The sequence below is a fragment of the Callorhinus ursinus genome, unplaced genomic scaffold (assembly GCF_003265705.2).
Source record: "Callorhinus ursinus isolate GAN/ISIS: 27379988/994484 unplaced genomic scaffold, GSC_fseal_2.0 scaffold10, whole genome shotgun sequence".
NCBI classification, from domain to species: Eukaryota; Metazoa; Chordata; class Mammalia; order Carnivora; family Otariidae; genus Callorhinus; species Callorhinus ursinus.
Genome location: NW_027397072.1, coordinates 18999518 through 19017708, shown reverse-complemented (window position 1 = coordinate 19017708; position 18191 = coordinate 18999518).

The following is an 18191-nucleotide window of genomic DNA, read 5'->3' as shown; positions in this document are numbered from 1 at the left end:
CTGCTAGATAAACCATAACTCTTCATGCCTAAACGGTGTCACTTTCAAATTCTCAACCCCAATGTCATAGCAATGTGCATTGCATTGAATAATAATTGTATTTCTCACAGGACATCACCAATTTTTTGTCTGACCTTTAAGAGGGAAAGCTTTTTAATTTTAATCAAAGTATTTCCTTTTGAACTTTGAGGAAGGGCTGCTGATTTACTTCTCTTAAGACCTTGACAAAGAGACATCTCTACTTGAGCCAAAGGTTGTTCACTGTTTACTAGAGTGGACCTCATTTTGGATACTAATGAAGTAGAGGCTAATGGGGACAAATTGATCTCTTCATAATTTGTCCAGTGAAGAGTGGCTAGCCGAAAATTTCATTAGCATCACTGTTCTAGGAAAACTGTAAAAAAAGTTAGCAAAAGTCAGTTTCATAAAGTTTCCTTTCAGGGTGCGGAGATATTCTTGGTTGTCATTCATCGGAGAATCTGCTACAGTTTTTCTGATGCTGTAGCAAATAAAAAAGTGATTTGTGAAGTTACTCTCAACTCCCTTTGAAATGAAGGAGAGCCTCGTTCCATTTTCTGAAACTGAAAAATAATTTAAGGAGCAGCATTAAGAATTGCTGTTCTAGCCATTACAAGGTTGATGTAGTTGCACATTTATCGACAAGAATAGATAGTCATATTATGTTAGTATACAACATGGATTACAAAATAGGATGTAAAGGATGATCCTATTTTTGTTTTTAAAAGGTGTATATATTTGCATGGGAAAAATCTAGAGATATACTTGCCTAATTGCAATGAGAAGTAAGGAAAAAAGATAAGCACACCAAAAAAATGAGCAAAGCATACAAACATAGAATTCATAAAAAAAGAAATGTAAATACACAAAAATAAGTGAATATTTTATACTTTATTTGTAATTACAGAAAATAATTTAAAATGATAATGAGATACCTTTATTTTTGTCGGTTTGGCAAAAATGTTTAAAATAGAGGAATGCTCAGTGTTAGGGAGAAGACAAAAGGCATGCCAATGTATTCCTAGTGGTGATTTATTTTAGCACAAATTTTAAAAAACGTATATTGTTTACAACTTTATTGGGCTATAGTTAGCACCGGAAACTGCATGCCGAACATTGTGCATGGTGTCAGAAAGGTGTACACCACTTAAAGTGTACAATTTGATAACATCTGATGTATGTATCCACTAATGAAACCATCACAACAGTCGTGATACTGAACACACCCAACATCCCCCCAAATTTCCTCCTGCCCCTGCATGTCCCAGCCCCATCCCAGGCATCCGCTGATCTGCTCTCAGGCATTACAGATTATATTTTCAAGAATATTATATGAGTGGAGACATACTATATACACCCTCTGTTTTATCTGTTTGGCTTCTTTCATCCAGTGTAATTATTTTGAGATTCATCCATGTTATTACATGTACCTGTACATTTTTTTTATAGCTGAGTAGTATTGCATTATGTGACTATTACAATTTTTCAGCTCTGTGTGTTAGATACTATTTTTGTCTCAGATTTTAAGAATAGGAAACTGTGTTTATAGAGGTAAATTCACCCAAGGTAACTCAGATAATAAACAGCGGAGACAGAATTTGAATCCAGACACTCTTACTTAATTTTTTTAAGTAGGCTCCACACTGGGCACAGAGCCCAACGTGGGGCTTGAACTCACGATCCTGAGATTAAGACCTGAGCTGAGATCAAGAGTCAGATACTTTACCAACTGAGCCACCCACGTGCCCCAACACTCTTACTTTTTAGAATCCACATTCCCAACCACAAATTTTGAAATATTGTTTATATGATTTAGACATATCTTAAAATCCCAACAATAGGATAATAAGTTAACTGTTTTACATGTCTGTAATAAAGTTTATATAGTCACTTAAAGATGATCTTGGAGAATATTTGAAAAAGACTTCAAGGATATGTAATAACATGATGCCGGTTATCCCAAGTGATGAAATCATAGGTGATCTTAATTTTCTTCTTCTTTTTTTATCCTTCCTTAGAATTTTCAGATTTTTGGACTTTGCTCATAGAGAAAATAAATAAATCAAAAGGATAACAGCTCTGGGTGCTTCCCTGTCCATTAGCCATGAATGAGTTCTAAAAGTTGGGCTTTTGGCCCACATTTATGATATTTGTAGGCTCCCTTTTCTTTTGCATTCTCATCTCTTCCCTCTTTTCAAATTTTACCCCATCCTTTGTAGCCTGGCTCCTTTTTAAGCTCTTCGGGAGTATCTACTGTGGTTATGCCTACCACCATTTTTCCACAGCATGGAAGGGACCATTTAACCAGTCCAATGATTGTCTCTCGGTGATGTTCCTCTCTTCCAAGTCTGGTTACAAACTTCTGGAGGGCAGTGCCACACTCTGCATGATCCTATCTATGTTCCTTTCTCTGGCCTGGGGCCACGGTAAGCACATTGTGATGAGAAACACCCTCTTGGAACACAGGACCACGCAGGGAAAAGCTGCTTCCTTGGCTGTTGGCTCATTCCACTCTTGAGCAACCATCTGCGGTGGTGGTGATTGGGTGCGAGTGGGGGGGTCTTGTAACCCCTTTTTTATAAGGAAGTGTACTGAAGCCTGTATCGGGGAAGCAACTTCACTGACTACCACAACTAGCAAGTAGCGGAACAGGGATTAAAACATAGGTGTCCCAAGTGCCAGCCATGGTTTTATCTGTGCTGTCAAAGGCTGAGGGGAATAGTCATGAAGCCTAATTCCATGTCTGAGCTCCCCCGTCCCACCCTCCTTTTGTCTCATTGCAGCCTCTTGCCCTGGCTGCCTTTAGCTGCTTTCTCTCTGGCTTGGAGGTTAACACTTGCTTTTGAAAAATAAACATGGCATCTATTATTGGCTCATTCCCCCCCAGGCCCCAGGAGGTGAATTCTTAATTTCCCTCTCCCACTGCACTACTAATTTGAATGCCTTGGGCCTTTTTAGTTGGTTTTCAAGCCTGAAGGGCTGTGCAGCTCAGGTCTTTGCTTCCCTGGGCCAGGTGAGGCACCCTTTCCTCCTCTTAATGAATAAAGGATTTTCCTATTGGAAGTTTCTTCCTGAACTCCTTACTGTTAACTCTGTATTTGTCCATGTGGCACACCTTGACCTTGGAATTTATAGACTTTAGAGCTCTGACTGGATGCTTTCCTTAATCCTGGGAGAAATTGGCCACTGGTTGGGAAAAGTGTTGCATGTCCCTGACTCTTACCCTGGTAGATTGGGCAGGCTGGCAGCAGACAAAACAAGATACTGGGTCCTCATCCAAGGAGGTAGCTTTCGCCAGAGGTAATAGTTTTGATTCCAGGCCTAGTCTAGCTGCATACTCACTTACTTTGCTTTTTCTGATCTCAGCAAGGGGGAGACCACCCAATCATTCGCCTTCCTCTAGAAACTTCAGCCTCAGCTTTATCTCCTGGTCTTCGTAATTGCCAAGACCCATGCTCAGAAGCATCTATCTCATTCTGATTCATCCTGTTTTCTCCTGTTTCTTACCACCCCCACCATGGAGTCAACTCTTCTGTCCCCGTGTAGCCCATGGTTCTTCTGGCTCTCAAGACTTTGCTCCATTGTTCCTACTACTTCCCAGATTCAAGTTCTGCTCTTTCTTGGTGGCTTAGCTCAAATTCCTATGTCCTCCAGGAGGCCTTCCTGATAACTCTGCCCCATCAGTCTTTACCCCTCCAGAGAACTCATTTGGGGATTGATTATATTTGGTTGTCACTTTATTATTACACAGCTTCCTTCTCTCTTTTCTTCATGGTTAGACACATAAGTAGGCTGTGAACTACTTGAGTCAGGAGTGCTCCTGCGATGCGCAGCATAGTACACACGATAATTGCTCAATGGCTTAAATCTTTAGGGTGTTGTGGAATCTCTTCATTTAGTTATAGTATCTTCTGACACTGCAGTAGTTCTAGTGAGAGGTAATGAGAACTTTAGTCATGGGGTAGAGAATAAGGTTTTTAGGGGTTAGCACAGATAGTGCTTAGAGTTCATGGCTGTTGGGGAACAGAGGAGGGAAGAGTGTAGAACTATCCAGATTTTGGCTCCAGCAACTAGGAGCATAGTGAGGCCATTCATGGAGATAGTATAGGAAGAGGAGTGTGTGTGTGTGTGTGTGTGTGTGTGTGTATGTGTGTGTGTTGCATAAATGCGTTTGTGCTGTACACGTGTCGTGTGCGTGTGCAGAAGGGATGGTGGGGATGATGCGTTCCCTTTTGGATGTGTTACATTGGAGGCACATACAGTCCAAACCTCCTCTTGGGCCAGAGCAGACATGGGTCAGGCTGCAGCCAAGGGAGTTGTGGACAGACTTGGTCCTCAGGGATTCTCTGTGAGTTAGCCAGGAGGAAAAAGAGCCAGAGCAATGAGCCTAAGCCAAAGTCCTTAGTAATGCTGAGAGTCAAGTCGGGAAAATCAATGCAGTGTGAGTTCCCTGGCATTTCTCTGAATCCCCATGCAGGTCACCTTTGACAGGCTAGTCATGGGCTGCTGGCCTCTGATGTATAAAAGATGACTTTTTTCTTGAGACAATCAGCCATATTAGTTTTAATCGTATTAAAAGGTGAAATATACTTTGGAAAATTTGAATTTTACAGTGTTTAAACCCAAGAACATTTTATGCTGCTGTATTCTGTTTTGGATGAAATATGGTATTTTTGATGAAGAGTTAGTTGAGATATCATTCCTTCTTTGAGTCTCGTGATCAAAATTCACACAACTCAGCAATCATTCCTCTTAACTCAATCTAATTTCATATTGCAGATGACAATATTATTTGGAGGGAAGGCAAAATACATAATTCAAATTTAAATTTAATAGGGGATGGAGGTTTGAAGTTGAGAGGGACATTGCCACAAGTCTGGGTCTGGAGCAGCTCAAGCTTCCTTGTGGGCTAGGGCCAAGCCTGTGTGAGGGCAGGGGGACAGCATACGGGAGTTCAACTGGATGACATTTCAGGTGGGGATTCTGGTGCCATGCCACAGTACTATACGCACTGGCCATGGAACTCAGTGGCCTCCATGTGTCAGAGTTTGAGTCCCCGAACTAAAAATGAAAACCGTTTTCACTCTTGGATTCTTCCATTCTGGAATTTTTTAGCTTTGTGGTCAAAACCCCCTTGAGGTGTGGGAATATGATCTTCAGTCATCCTTGCAGTCCCTTAAATACAAAAGGCACAAGGGTATTTATGTCCATCGTATCTAGAAGTGCATAGAGCTGTGAATAAGCAAGATGACCAGCTCCAGGGAACAGTAACGATATCCTGAATCCATTACTCCATGGAGTGTCATATGTTATATACAGAGAGGAGGCCAAGTCCTAGAGGGATGCCATCTCACCCTTACCCAGGGCCTTACTGATGTCATGCAGTTTGATGTGGCTGCAGCTGTTCAGTTCTGTGTGCCCAGAAACCCAATGTTGTCTTTATAGACAGAGGCCAGGTCCATCCCTTCAGAGATGAAGACGCTAACCATGCCACTGTGACCCTGATGTGTAAGTGTGGACCAGATCATGCATTTACCATGGCACACTCCGAGATGATGACTAGAATGCTTCATCTCATCCCCCAGGACAGTCCCATCTCTGGACAGAATTTCTGGAAGGATGGGTTGTCACCTCAGACTGCTTGGTGACCAAGAAGTTAGAGCCAAGGGCCCGGGTGGAGTCTGAGGAACCACTCCCAGCCTACAGAGGAGGCCACCTCTCCAGTGGCCAAATGTCTTTGTCTCCAGTGCTGGGCCTCTCTCTCAGGTACTGCTGGACATACATCCTGGATCTTCGAGCTGTTGTTTTATAGCCCCGGTTCCCTGAGGCTATGTCGGTCATGCTGCTGTCTCCAACATTTCAGATCCTGGCTTTCCTTTGTGGCTGGCTTAGCTCTTCCCTGGTGAATCCAACTTACTAGTTTTATAGTCAGAAGTTCCCTTTATTTCCAAATCTAGGGATCATCTCAATTCTCCCCCCTTAAATTATGAAGAGTATAAAAATCAAGACCATATGACATGGAAACTGTAGAACTTGGAAAAAATACAAAACAGATAATAATACCACAAGAAAGAAGGATATACAATTTTACTTAGACTCTTCTTGTGGCTGGAAAAAAAAAATGTGTGTGTATGTGGACAAGGAAGACCAGAGATTATGGAGAAATATAAATTTGATGTGATTCGATAATGGGAGTTTGTATGTCATAATTTCCCCTGACATTATAAACATATTTTCATCATAAATGACAAAAAGATATCTTGACCTTTGGATCTAAGAACTCCAGTGGGCCCTGAGCAAGCAATTCATCTGTCTGGGTCAGAAGAGGCTGGATCCAGCTTGTGGCCGGAATAGACCTCTCCTTGGGTCCCAGCCTTTGTGATCACAATCTCCACTTTCTGCCTAAACACGCACCCCTGCCTGGCCAGACCTCCCAGGAGTGTTGCAGGGTCCTGGGGAGCTCAATCTGCAAACTTTAGCATGGGGGATTCTGATGGGTTTGAGGTTGGTACCTGGAGGACAGGTCAGGTGATTTCTATTTCAGACAGATTCTCAAGCTTGAACTCCCCCAAAGGGAGGCCATGATGGGGAAATGACCAGGGGGCTTTTTAGCTCCCAGTTCATATATATATATATATATATATATTTTTTTTTTTTTTTTTCCCTTTGAGTCCCACCCATAGTTTTTGAATCTCTTCCTCTTTTTTTTTTTTTTTTTTTTCTGATGGACCCTCTGTTATTCAGCTTTCTCTGCCTTTTGCATTCTTTTCTCCCTTAAACAAAGAAAGCTTTTGTTTACTTGATCAAGTGAGATAAGTGTTTTGTAAGATGCAGAGGGCTGCACAACATAGAGGGTTACTCATGGTTATTTTGCCAGCACCGATTTGGAAGGATCTAACAAAGATGGTAATTTATAAAATAGTCAATGCCATAGAATTCTATGTGTGCTCATCAAGGGAGGTGGGAAGTTAGTTGGGCAAAGCAGAAAACAGACTCAGGGTTGGAACATCACTTTGGCGCCTTAGAGCTTTGAGTGCATATTGATTAAGGGGGTGACTGGCACTGGGGGGGGCGGGTAGAAGACCTCATGGTGAAGTGTCCGGAGAGCAGGATGGAAGTGTGAGGGTATTACTGAGTGGGACTCTTGGCTGGTGTCTCATGCCTTAGTATCTTCATTTGTAAAATGAGGGAGTTGACTGGGGGGCTCTCCGAAGGCACTTCTAGGTATAATGTTTTTGACTCACGAAAATGTAATTGAGATATTTGGTTCTCCTATTCTCATTTTTCATCATGGTAACTTGCATGTGACTTGAGTATAATGGCCACAACTCAGAATTAGAAATCCAGAGAGACTGTGGTGTGGTGGGGTTTCTGAGATTTGTGGTTTCTTTTTTATTGGAAGGTCTGGTTTGTAAATGAAAGTTACAAAGGTACACTCTGGAGCAGGTGCCCAGAGCAGATGGAGAATTTCATAGTCCATGCCTGGTCGGCAGGTGGAACGATATCTCAGCATGAAAGACAGAAGAGGTCGAAGACAAGAGCCCGCTGTGGCAAACACAGCCTGGGCTCAGGTTTCTGCCGGAGAAAGTTTGGCCTCTCAGGATGCATACGTGGCCTCAACCCATGAAACGATCACAGAAATCTAATCCTAGCACTTTTCATGGGTCTGCGCCTATAATGTCTCCTCACATAAAGACATACCCTAGAGGAGAAAAACCAAGATGAAGTACTTTATTTTTATGCATCGTGGGTCCTCTGCTGAAGAAAGCCGAAGAAGTTATGGCACTGGTTAAACTTAAATTGTGGTTGGGAATTACCCACAGATCAGAACATTAACTGATGATTCAAATCCCCATGCGTCCTGCTCTCGTAGCTGAATGGGGCTGTGGGGGATATGCCTGCAGTATGGTGTGTTTCACTGTGGCATTGTAAGGCCAGGTTTGTGTCCCATATTGAATGTTATATATAAAAAAAATGATATATAAGCTGGTTCCATGTGTCCATAAAATGTTGGGTAATACACATATACACAAATATATAAATGTGTGTATATATAATATATATGGTAAGTATAAATACAATAAAAATTTGGGGGATAAAACTTCAAATAAGAACAAGGTTAAAAAGAAAAGAACAAGGTAGTTTTTATTTAAGCTTTATAGCAGGTTTTCAAATTTCAGTGTGCCCCTCTTAACAGCTATCTTTTACTGTTACAAGGTTGTTTCATTGGCTGAAGTGACATATCCACTGCCCCAGGCTCATGTTTGCATATGGCACTGTGGAAGGGACAGCTGTGGCAGGAGCTGAGATGGTCCACAAAAGGCTCGTCTTTCAGAAAGTAAGCTGGAGTTGAGGTACCAACAAAATACCTAGACCCCAAATCACGGCATTGTTACTATCTGTTGGCAGCATTGCATTAAAAGAAAAAGATTAAGTTATATTCAAAGATTATTGAGAACCAGCTATGGCAGCATCTATAGAAGATTTTAAACAAATGCAAGTTGTAGCCCCTGCCCTAAGGAATTTATTTTTTTGTGAATTCTGGAGGTTGTTGGTAATTAAAAAAAACATACTACATCGTTTTAGTAAACAGACTTAGTAGAGGGGTAAGTCCAGCCGATGGGTCATTGGAGGAGGGAGGGAGAGAGAGATATTAGGGAACAGATAACCAGGAAGCCCAGATCTGCTGCTGAGGGGAGTCTGGGGGAATCCACCGTAATTTTGAGAATTTTCCTAAAGTGGAATATTGAGAATCCATATTAGGGAAAGAAACAAAAATGATACGAGAATACAAACACATTTCTAGTAAAATGGTTTAAAAAATGTTTGCAATTCCGTCCCTTTCTAGACTTTAATCTGATTGTCCTCTGGGATAGAGCGGGGCCACAGAGGTAGTGGGAGTTTGGTCTTGAGCTGCTGTGGGATGGACACCCCAGCCAAAGGGCCTCCAATGGATAGCCAAGACCTCTGATCCCTTTCAGTGGCTTTTGGAAAATGTCCACATTAAGATATGTTATCATACCAAAAAATCTTTTAATTTTGTCATTATTTATTTCTAAAAAGCCCTGGAAACAGAAGAGTAAAAACCATAAGCATTTACAGAATGTCCATGAAAAATAAAAAGAAATATAAAATCCAGACATTTATAAAGCACTTACCACGTCTGGTACCACATGTGATCTGATTCAATCCTTGTAATTATATATGTGGCATGTATGAGGTATGTATTATTATTCCTGTTTTATAGATTAGTCATTAATTAGGACAGCAGCCAAAATGGAATGCATGGTTAAACAGGTAGAGAACCCAACTGTCAAACCTGGTGCCCTGGTTAATTGGCGGGTTGTTGATAGATATTATCTGGCTGGTGGGTCTTCACGAAACTATGCATTGACTTTGGTGCAGGAGAAAACGTCTTTGGTAAAAATGAATTTATCTGAAATAAACATCACAATATTATGTTTTAAATCTCATGTATAAAAATTCAAATACAGAATACACATATAATTTTCCCCATCTTTTTAGGTCCTTTTGATTTTAAAACTACTGTAACAATCACAGTCAGTTTTAAAGTGTTGATGATAACAATACTGTCCTGAATTTTTATAGAGACTTTTTCTTGCAAGGACCTTGAAGTGCTGAAAATGTTGTCATCCATATAGGCAAACCTCGGGAATATCTAATTTAGCAAATGTCAGTGATAAATTCTTCTGGTGCCATTCTCCATGTCTTTGAATATATTAGAACACCCTGGAAATAAGAATGTTTATTCTACAGCAATTGACTGCTAGTAATATGGTTAGTTGGTATAATTCCACTTGTTTATTATTACTGTTTATCTTTTAAATAGCTGCTGGGATTTAAAAAAATCCTTTACGTTTTCTTTCTGTTTCTAAAGTGGTAGGTATTATCCACTTTTCAGTGCTTTCTTCAGGTGGTCTAAGGGAACACCTTCTTTAGCAAACTTCATGTGCTGCTGAGCACCCTTTCACAAACACAACTGGATTTAAAGTAAAAATCGGAATGTTAAAGGCCAAAACACACAGTTCCAGTGCAAGCAGGAAGCATTGGAAACTGTGAGGTCACGGAAGGCTTGGAGGATGCTGGGAGCAGATACCATGGGCCTCCCTGGGTCTTCTGAGCCCACTCACCCATTAGTTGACCAGCCTGGTTGGAGACTTCTGGAAGGATACTTGGCATGTCCCATGTTTTGTTTTGTACAGATTATGAAGTCATTCTGTTTCACAGAATGATTATGAGCTGTTCAGTCTTTGCTCTTTAATTTTCAGTGACTTAATTAGTGACAACTAAACTTTGTTCACAATAGCAGCATTATGTTTAAGAGTCAATTAAGGGCTGGGCAGTGTCATTAAATGGAATAGTGTAGCCAGCAGCATCTGTGGGAGCTTGGGAATGAGCTTGCAGTGCCCGGGCTCCTTGGGCTGTGGTCGGGCCTGGCCTCAGAACCCCTTCCCCGGTCCCGTCTGGCCCAGTTGCTGTTGGCCAGGTCCCCCTGCTTCCCCGTCCTTGCCATCATGTTCATCCCCCATCTGTGTCCTTCTCACACATCAAAAGCCTCCCTAGTCCTTAAGTTCCAATTTCAATCCCTTCATTCACAAACAATCTCGGATTTCTCTGCTCATTGCCAGCCCCCAGTGATGACAGGAACCCCAGTTATAATTTGGAAATAGCTATTTGTTTCTGTATCTGAGGGTGGATCTGTTAAATCTTAATCCAGACAGGAAATAAAGGTAGAGGCATGTCTGGATTACATTTGAGGATGGGGCTTTGTTGCAACAGTGCCTGAGAGCATGAGGAGTGAGCAGGAAGAGGGCTTATCTCGAGGAATTCAGCAGTCCCTGCCTCAGGGTGGGGGGCCTGGGGAGTTCAGTGGGGTTGCTGATCACAGAGACAGTGGCAAAATGTGGTCAGTGTGAGTCATGGAGAGCTGGGCTGACTGATGTCCCACCTGCATTGATCTTCTAGTTGGCCCTATATTCATAATTCCTTAAGGGCGGGACCCCTTGCCCTGTGTAGAGACCCCTGATCTGAGTTGCCTTTTCCAGGCAGAGCTTGGAGCTCTCAGAGGGGTCATGGCTAAAAGGCATGGAGAGGTGGGACTGTGTCCTCTTGTACCCAGAGAAGTAGGGTGTCTGTTTCATTTAGTATTCTAATGTGGACACTTCAGACGTGAATGATTATGCTGGGACCGCAGGTGTAAGCCTGGATAGAACAGGGTGAACTAAGTGGATGGTCTGACCCAGAAGCCACCTAGCATGATGACAGTGTGTGGGGCTCAGGGCTCTCTCTGTTTCCTCCGAACTGGGTCCTGCAAGTTTACAGCATCCCACTGTGCAGAGGGGGGAATGCAGACATGTCAGAGGGTCCTGGGGTGGTCACCGGATACAGATGCAGCCGTGAGCTAACACCCACATCCCACTCTGCTGATGAGAAGGAGCCCCCACTGGGCAGCACTCTCAGCTCTGCTTCAGAGGGGCCTGTGCCCTGCGTCTGGCTGTGGGGGCTCAGGCTGGGCACCCCCAAGGACACTGCCTCTAGAATAAGGCTCTGTGTTCTCAGAGACCTGCTGACTTGAGGAGCAGGGACCCTAAACTCATAAATGCACCAGGAGATCTCTTCTGCAGTCCACTTGCTTGGCTCACAGAATTGTTTCCGGGTCTAAAGGCAGCAAGCTGCCTGTCCTCCCCCTGGAGGGGCCTCTCCCCAGGCTGTTGCCCTGTTTCCCCCTGAATTCCAACAAGGTGTAGGCCGTTCACGTCACCGGAGTCATCTTCCAAATGAACAAATTGTGTTTTCTTCTTCGTTGAACCTGATATTTGAGCCAATCTGTGCAGGCAATTTCCTCCTCTTTGTTTTGCTGACCCTGAGTGCTCTCCAGCCCCACCGTAATTATCGGGCCTCTCCTGCCGCTGGGAGTGCGGCTCCTGTCTGTAGCACTAACGGTTCTGCTGAACACGAAGGGAAAAAGGCCCTGATGCCGGGGCTTTGTCTCCCTCTTAGATGTTGGTTATTTACAAAGTCTTCATTTCAGTGTCGAGTTAGAATTTCCTGGTGACATGTGGGAAAGCGTGGCCCGTGCTGTGTCTTCACTCTTCCCCAAAGAGAGCCCGACTGCTCCCCAGAGGCGGCACCCCCAGCCCACGTTCACCTCAGGGTCACATCGCTCGTCACTGCTTCCATCCTTTTCCCAATATCGTGTCTCTGCCCTGGGGCTGTGAAGGGAGCAGGGGAATTATCAAGCAGGTGCTTCCAGGAGAAAGGAGAGACTGTGGGGGAGGAGAAAAGGGTCAGCCTTTTCCAGCTCCTTGTTCCTGCCTTTGGCTCTGTCTGTCCCCAGCAAACACCTGTTTAGCAGCCATTCTCTTTTGTTGTCCATCCGTCTTTCTGTATCCCCGCAAACCCATTCCACCAAACCCACAGCATTTATTTTATTTTTATTTTTAAAAAGATTTATCCACCTATTTTAGAGCGAGAGAGAGAGAGCGCGTGCTTGAGTGAGCTTGGGGAGGGGAAGGGGCAGAGGGAGAGAGAGAGAGAATCCCAACCAGACCTTCCCCTGACTGCTGAGCATGGAGCCCGACTCAGGGCTGGATCCCAGGGCCCCGAGATCATGACCTGAGCAGACGCCAAGAATTGGACGCTCTCCTGACTCAGCCACCCAGGCGCCCCAAACCCACAACACTCATTAAGCACTTAGCAGTTGTTATGGGCTGAATTATGCACCTCCCCCAATTCATATGTTGAAATCCCAATCCCCAGTAGCTCCGAATATGACTATATTTGGAGAAAGAGCCTTCAAAGAGGTAATTAAAGTAAAATGAGGCCGTAGGGGTGGGCCCTCGTCCAATCTCACTGGTGTCCTTTTAAGAAGAGATTAGGACAGACACACACAGAAGGAAGACCAGTGTGAAGATAGAGCAGTAAGATGGCCATCTACAAGCCAAGGAGGAAGGCCTCGGAAGAACGCCACGCTGCTGACACCCTGATTTTAGGCTTTCAGCCTCCAGAACTGTGAGAGCATAAATTTCTGTTGCGTAAGCCCCCAGTCTGTGGTATTTTGTTATGACAGCCTGAGCTGACACAGTGGTCTCTTGGCAATGGGAACCCAGTGATGAGTAAAGAATCTTTAAGTTGCTCAGAGCCTAGTGAGGGACCTGGAACCGTAAAGAAGTAGAGGCAAAAAGAGATAGGTGGGCAGTTCCTTGGCTTGCTCTTCTTTCACATTATCTATCAGACAACATATAAAGGAAGGAAGGATGTGCATAAGCAGTCAGAGTGGTAGCTGAAAGGATGGATCCTAGCAGGACAGTGTGGCCTGTGACACATGATTATGACATAGGGGCGCCATCTTGGTAGCTTAATAAGATAGAATAGAAGAACAACAGAGCACACATGGACCACATCCAAGGACATGCTAAGGGGGTAAGGCAGTGAAGCAAAATTGATGATGATCCTAGTTTATATTCCTAGGCACGTGAAGCTGGGTTATATGAACACTGGTTTATAATTTTGGCATTAATCAGTGAGTGTTCGTTAAGCAAAGAGCCTTATGCTTTGATGGGCTGATTCTGCGCTGGGGGAAGGAGGAGGAAGAAACCAAGGCCTGTCCTTGCCTTGAAAAGACCTGGTCCTGGCCTTGGGGACACTCCCAGTCACATGAGGGGAGACTTATCCATGAGGGGATGGGAGGAATGTTCTGGACAATGTGAAAGTGGCAGAGTGAGTGGTTCAGACCATGAGGTCAGAGCTGAGGAAGATCAATGTGGGCTAGAGCAGTTCATTTAAGTAGCAATTACTTATAATTAATCAATTATGTAATTGAGTAGCACTTAATTATTTACTGCCTTGTTCAGTTTTCCAACTGCTCGCAAGTGTCGGCTTTGTTTCCCTAGCCAGAGCCAAAGCATCCCGAGAACAGGGACAGGCTCATTTATTGGTCAGATGGGGCCAGGGTCAGATTCTCACATCTCAGGGTAGTGATCTGAGGAAACAGAAACCATGGGACAATTGCTTTGAGGTCAAAATTGCACGATTCTGCCAAGAAATGACTGCCAAGTGAATCAGCCTTTAAAATAAATACAGAACAGTGAGGAACAAAGGCAGCTCAGATGGGTGTGTGGTTTTTCAACTGAAATTGGGCAGAAGGAGTGGCAGGGGGAGGACAGGCCCCCTTGGGAATGAATGGTGATAAATAACACTCATGACATCTGAGTACAGTGTGTGAGGGTATGTCCCCATAGCTTCCCTGGCACGGGGATATGGGCCCTGTTGATACTTTCTGAAGGGTCCTAGGCTGACCCTCTGAGCTAAAACCAGCACGTCCATCTGGTGGTTTGAGTTAGCAACAGGAGCTGGAGAATGTCATGTGAACTCTGAGGACTTGCCAAATTCAACCTCAGGGGCTTTTGGTGCTCTAATGGTGGTATTCTTTGGGATCAAGAGCTGCCTCATGGAAGTCAGATAGACAGTCAAGGGTAATGCAATGAATGGCTTCGTAACAATAAGTGTAGGGTGTCCCAGGGTTTTAGGCTTATGGGAGGCCCTGCTAAGCTCCAGCTGTATGACCACCAAATGACTCTGAAGCTCCTGAAAGGACAGATCCCCACTGTTAATGCTTAATGAGATCCTGAGCTTTGTGGGGGAAGCCAAACAGGGCCACCTTCTAATTCCAGGTTTCCCTGGTTGGCTCAGGTCTGGCTCATTTGCAGAGAATGATGGTGCCTCCTTTCTCTCCATGAGGTCAGTGGTGGTATTACCTGTATTCACAAATGGGGCAGAACACCCCGAGACTTGCAGACTGATTGCTTTCATTAAATTTAATTGGATTCTTTCGCACTTGGAAAGAGAAGTGTAACCAGGGTTTAATTGGAAGAGCATCTCAGACCCAGAGTGACACAGGATTGTAAACATTAACAGTGCTACAGCCGCGTTGGTGGGAAATGTCGAAGTCACTTACATTGTTTGGAAGAAGAGCTTACAGATTTGGGGATATTAGGAAGTTCTGGGCGTGCCACATTTGGGGATTATTTTTGTGCCTATTTAGAAAAAAAGTTGTGGTGGAATCAGATGTCTGTAACTGAAATTATGGAGGAGACCAAACACATCCCAGCTCTGCCATGTGCCCAGAGAAGCCCGCAGAAGCCGGGGGACCCTCGGAGTTGGTACATTCCTTGGGCTCGCCTGGGGTAGCATGGCAAGCCTTTACAGTTGAGTTGTACTACTTCCTACTGACTCTTCTCTCTGCTTCCTTGCTTTCCAACTATCATATCTTCTGCCTAGCATGTTCCTCTCTCATATTTCTGCATGGCAATCTCCCATCCAATGTTTAAGACCAGGCTTTTGTGTCACAGCTCAGAAGCCTTGGCCAGCGGCTCTACTGGAGTTTGCTCCCCTGTGTGCCCACAGCTTTGTTCATACTCAGCAACGCAGGTAAATAGAAAGCAGGGAAGGGAGAAAGAAGGGTCACAGATTTAGGATTCCAAATAATAGTTAAAACACAATTATTTGGGGAGTAGATGATCTTTTACAGGAGCTGATTGGGCCCGTGGTGCTTGGATATGCATCTGTTGAACATGTGAGTAAGTGGATTGATTGATAAGCCTAGGATTGGCTCGGCCCTCTGCCAGGTCAGAACTGGGTTGCTTCGGACCAGCTGCTGGCCTCGTGGAGGCCGGTGGTGGAGAAGTCAGGCTAATGGTGGCCAGCAGCCTGCCCTGAGAGGGCCCCAAGAATCCCGAAGAGTGGATTGTGCCTGAATCACTGCCTCAGCCCTGTGTCCCTCTCTCTCTCACGGCCCGACATGTCCTGTTTACCCTCCTGTCTTCTTTCCTGGACTTCCCTTGTTTAGAACCTGCCTTCTTTACTCTGAAGTGACAGAGTCACTCTGGGCTGTCCTGCCTTAAGTTTCAGGCAGAGGTGCTTCTGGTGGCATTGCTGAGCCCTGGGAGGAGGTCACAGGGCCACTGAGTCATTCTGAGCATTATCTAGTCACTGCTCCTGGGTACGGGACATTCTGAGCTTCCTGGACACCCTGGATTAGATTTTCAAAGACCTGTCTCGAGCACGTTTTCCCACTTAGCCCTCTAGGAACCTGCTTTAATCTCCTTGCTCTCTGGCGGCTCTCCCACGACCTGTGGATGGCTAGTTGGCTGCAAGAGGGCTTGACACTCACCTTGCCGAGATGTGATGAGCTTTCCTTCCGGAGGCCAGGCTCCTAAGTGCAAAGTGCCTGCACAGGTCACTGGTGAGGAAGCTGCTTCCCCCTAAAGATTGTTCTTTGATTTTAAAAATAGTCTTTCCTAATTCACATGAAGAAACGAGACATGCTCTCAGAAATTTTTTAAGAAGAATTTAACTGTTTCATCGGGACTCAGAAGGGCAGCTCAGATAGCGGATCCTAGGTAAGAAGTGGGGTCTGGCTCGCCGGGCCAGGGCAGAGTGAGAGTCGACTGCCCAGCCGGGTCCCGCAGGCGCAGGGGCCGGCTTTCTCTGGCCATTTCGGACTCACGGGTGAGGCACACTGGCCTCCACCTTGGCCCTCGTCTAGGACATCCCCACTGGGTGTGGAGGACTTTAAAGGAGATTATGTAGCCTGCACTGCTCAAAAGGGAGCCTGGGAGCCGTGATTGGGCATATGGAAGATGGCCAGTTCAATTGAAGCGTGCTGTACGTGTAAAGTAAGGATACACACCAGATTCAAAGACTTAGTACAAAAGAAAGAATGAGGATTGTCTCATTTCTTAATAAGTTTTTATGATAATTACATGTTGTAATGATAATATTTTGAATTTACTGTGTTAAACAAAACACACTATTAAAATTAATTTTGCTGTTTCATCTTTTAAAGTGTGGCTACTAGAAAATCTAAAATTCTACGTGGCTTGCATTCTTTTTCTTTTGGGCAGTGCTGGTCTAAGTCCTCTAAGACCAGGGAAGGTGGGGGGAGTTGGAAGACCTGGTGGGCATCAAATCTGAGAAACCCATGGGGCCAGGGACCTGAAGACATGCCACTTACCGTCTAGGGGTAAATATCCTTTGTTGACTTGCCCTGAAGACGATGGAGGTAGGATTTCCCTTGGAATATCGATTCCCTTTTCAGATCTGGGAACAGTATAACATGAAGCACATTTTGGACAGGATTGGATCTTCAGACCCTGTTCTGGGAGAGAACTAAGTTGACCAGATCTTCCTACCTGGGGCTTTGTTATTGTGACTCAAGTTGCCAGTGGGGTTTCCTGGTTGAGATAATCTATCCACAAAAATTCCCGACCCAGTACTTCGACTCAAGCTGGATAATGACCAACACGGCTAACTGAGGGCACTCATACTATGAAATAAGAACTAGGTAGAGTTTACTAACCAGTTATCCTAAATCTGAGTACATATAAGTAACTATTCACTATACCTTTTTGGGTCTGATTTAACTTTTAATTCTCTTTTGGGGTGGAATCAGAAAGTACCTTAGGAACATCTGACCAGGGGAAAACTCTTCCGTAGGGTTCCACCTTGTTCTTTTGTCTTGTGCTTCCGTTGCTTTATTTCTATACAATGAGCACAACTTCTTCCATGTCCCATGGACTCCCGTGTTTTGTGCTAGTCAGTGCCAGAAAAGTCATTTTAGACTTCTTGGTCTTACCAAATGCAGTTTCTCAGGGACAGTTATAGCTCTTTATATCTGTAAATAATGCCTACATTTAATTCATATGTATGTTTGAATTAAATATTTTATTATTATAACATTCACTCTATAAACTTGTTATAATCATATACAATTCTTTGTGTATTTATACTAACAGTACACTGGTTTTAATAAGGAGAATTAGAAATGGTTTCAGCGTTCATCAGTAAAGGAATGTTAAAACATGTATCACCAATTCTATGGAATACATCACATAACCATTAAAGAGTAATTAATAATTTGTGCATTTACATTGCATGTAATTATCGGCGGACTTGACATTGTTTCAGGCAGCCTGTGCTTTCTCTTCTTTCACCTGGTTCATATTTATGCTTTTCTACTTGGATTTTTCTTTTTTAAATAAAAATTGTATATATTTAATTGTATATATTAACATTTCTGCCTTTTCACAGCCAACTAGTATCCCTGGAGGTGTACAACATGAAGTTTTGATATGTATATACATTGTGAAATA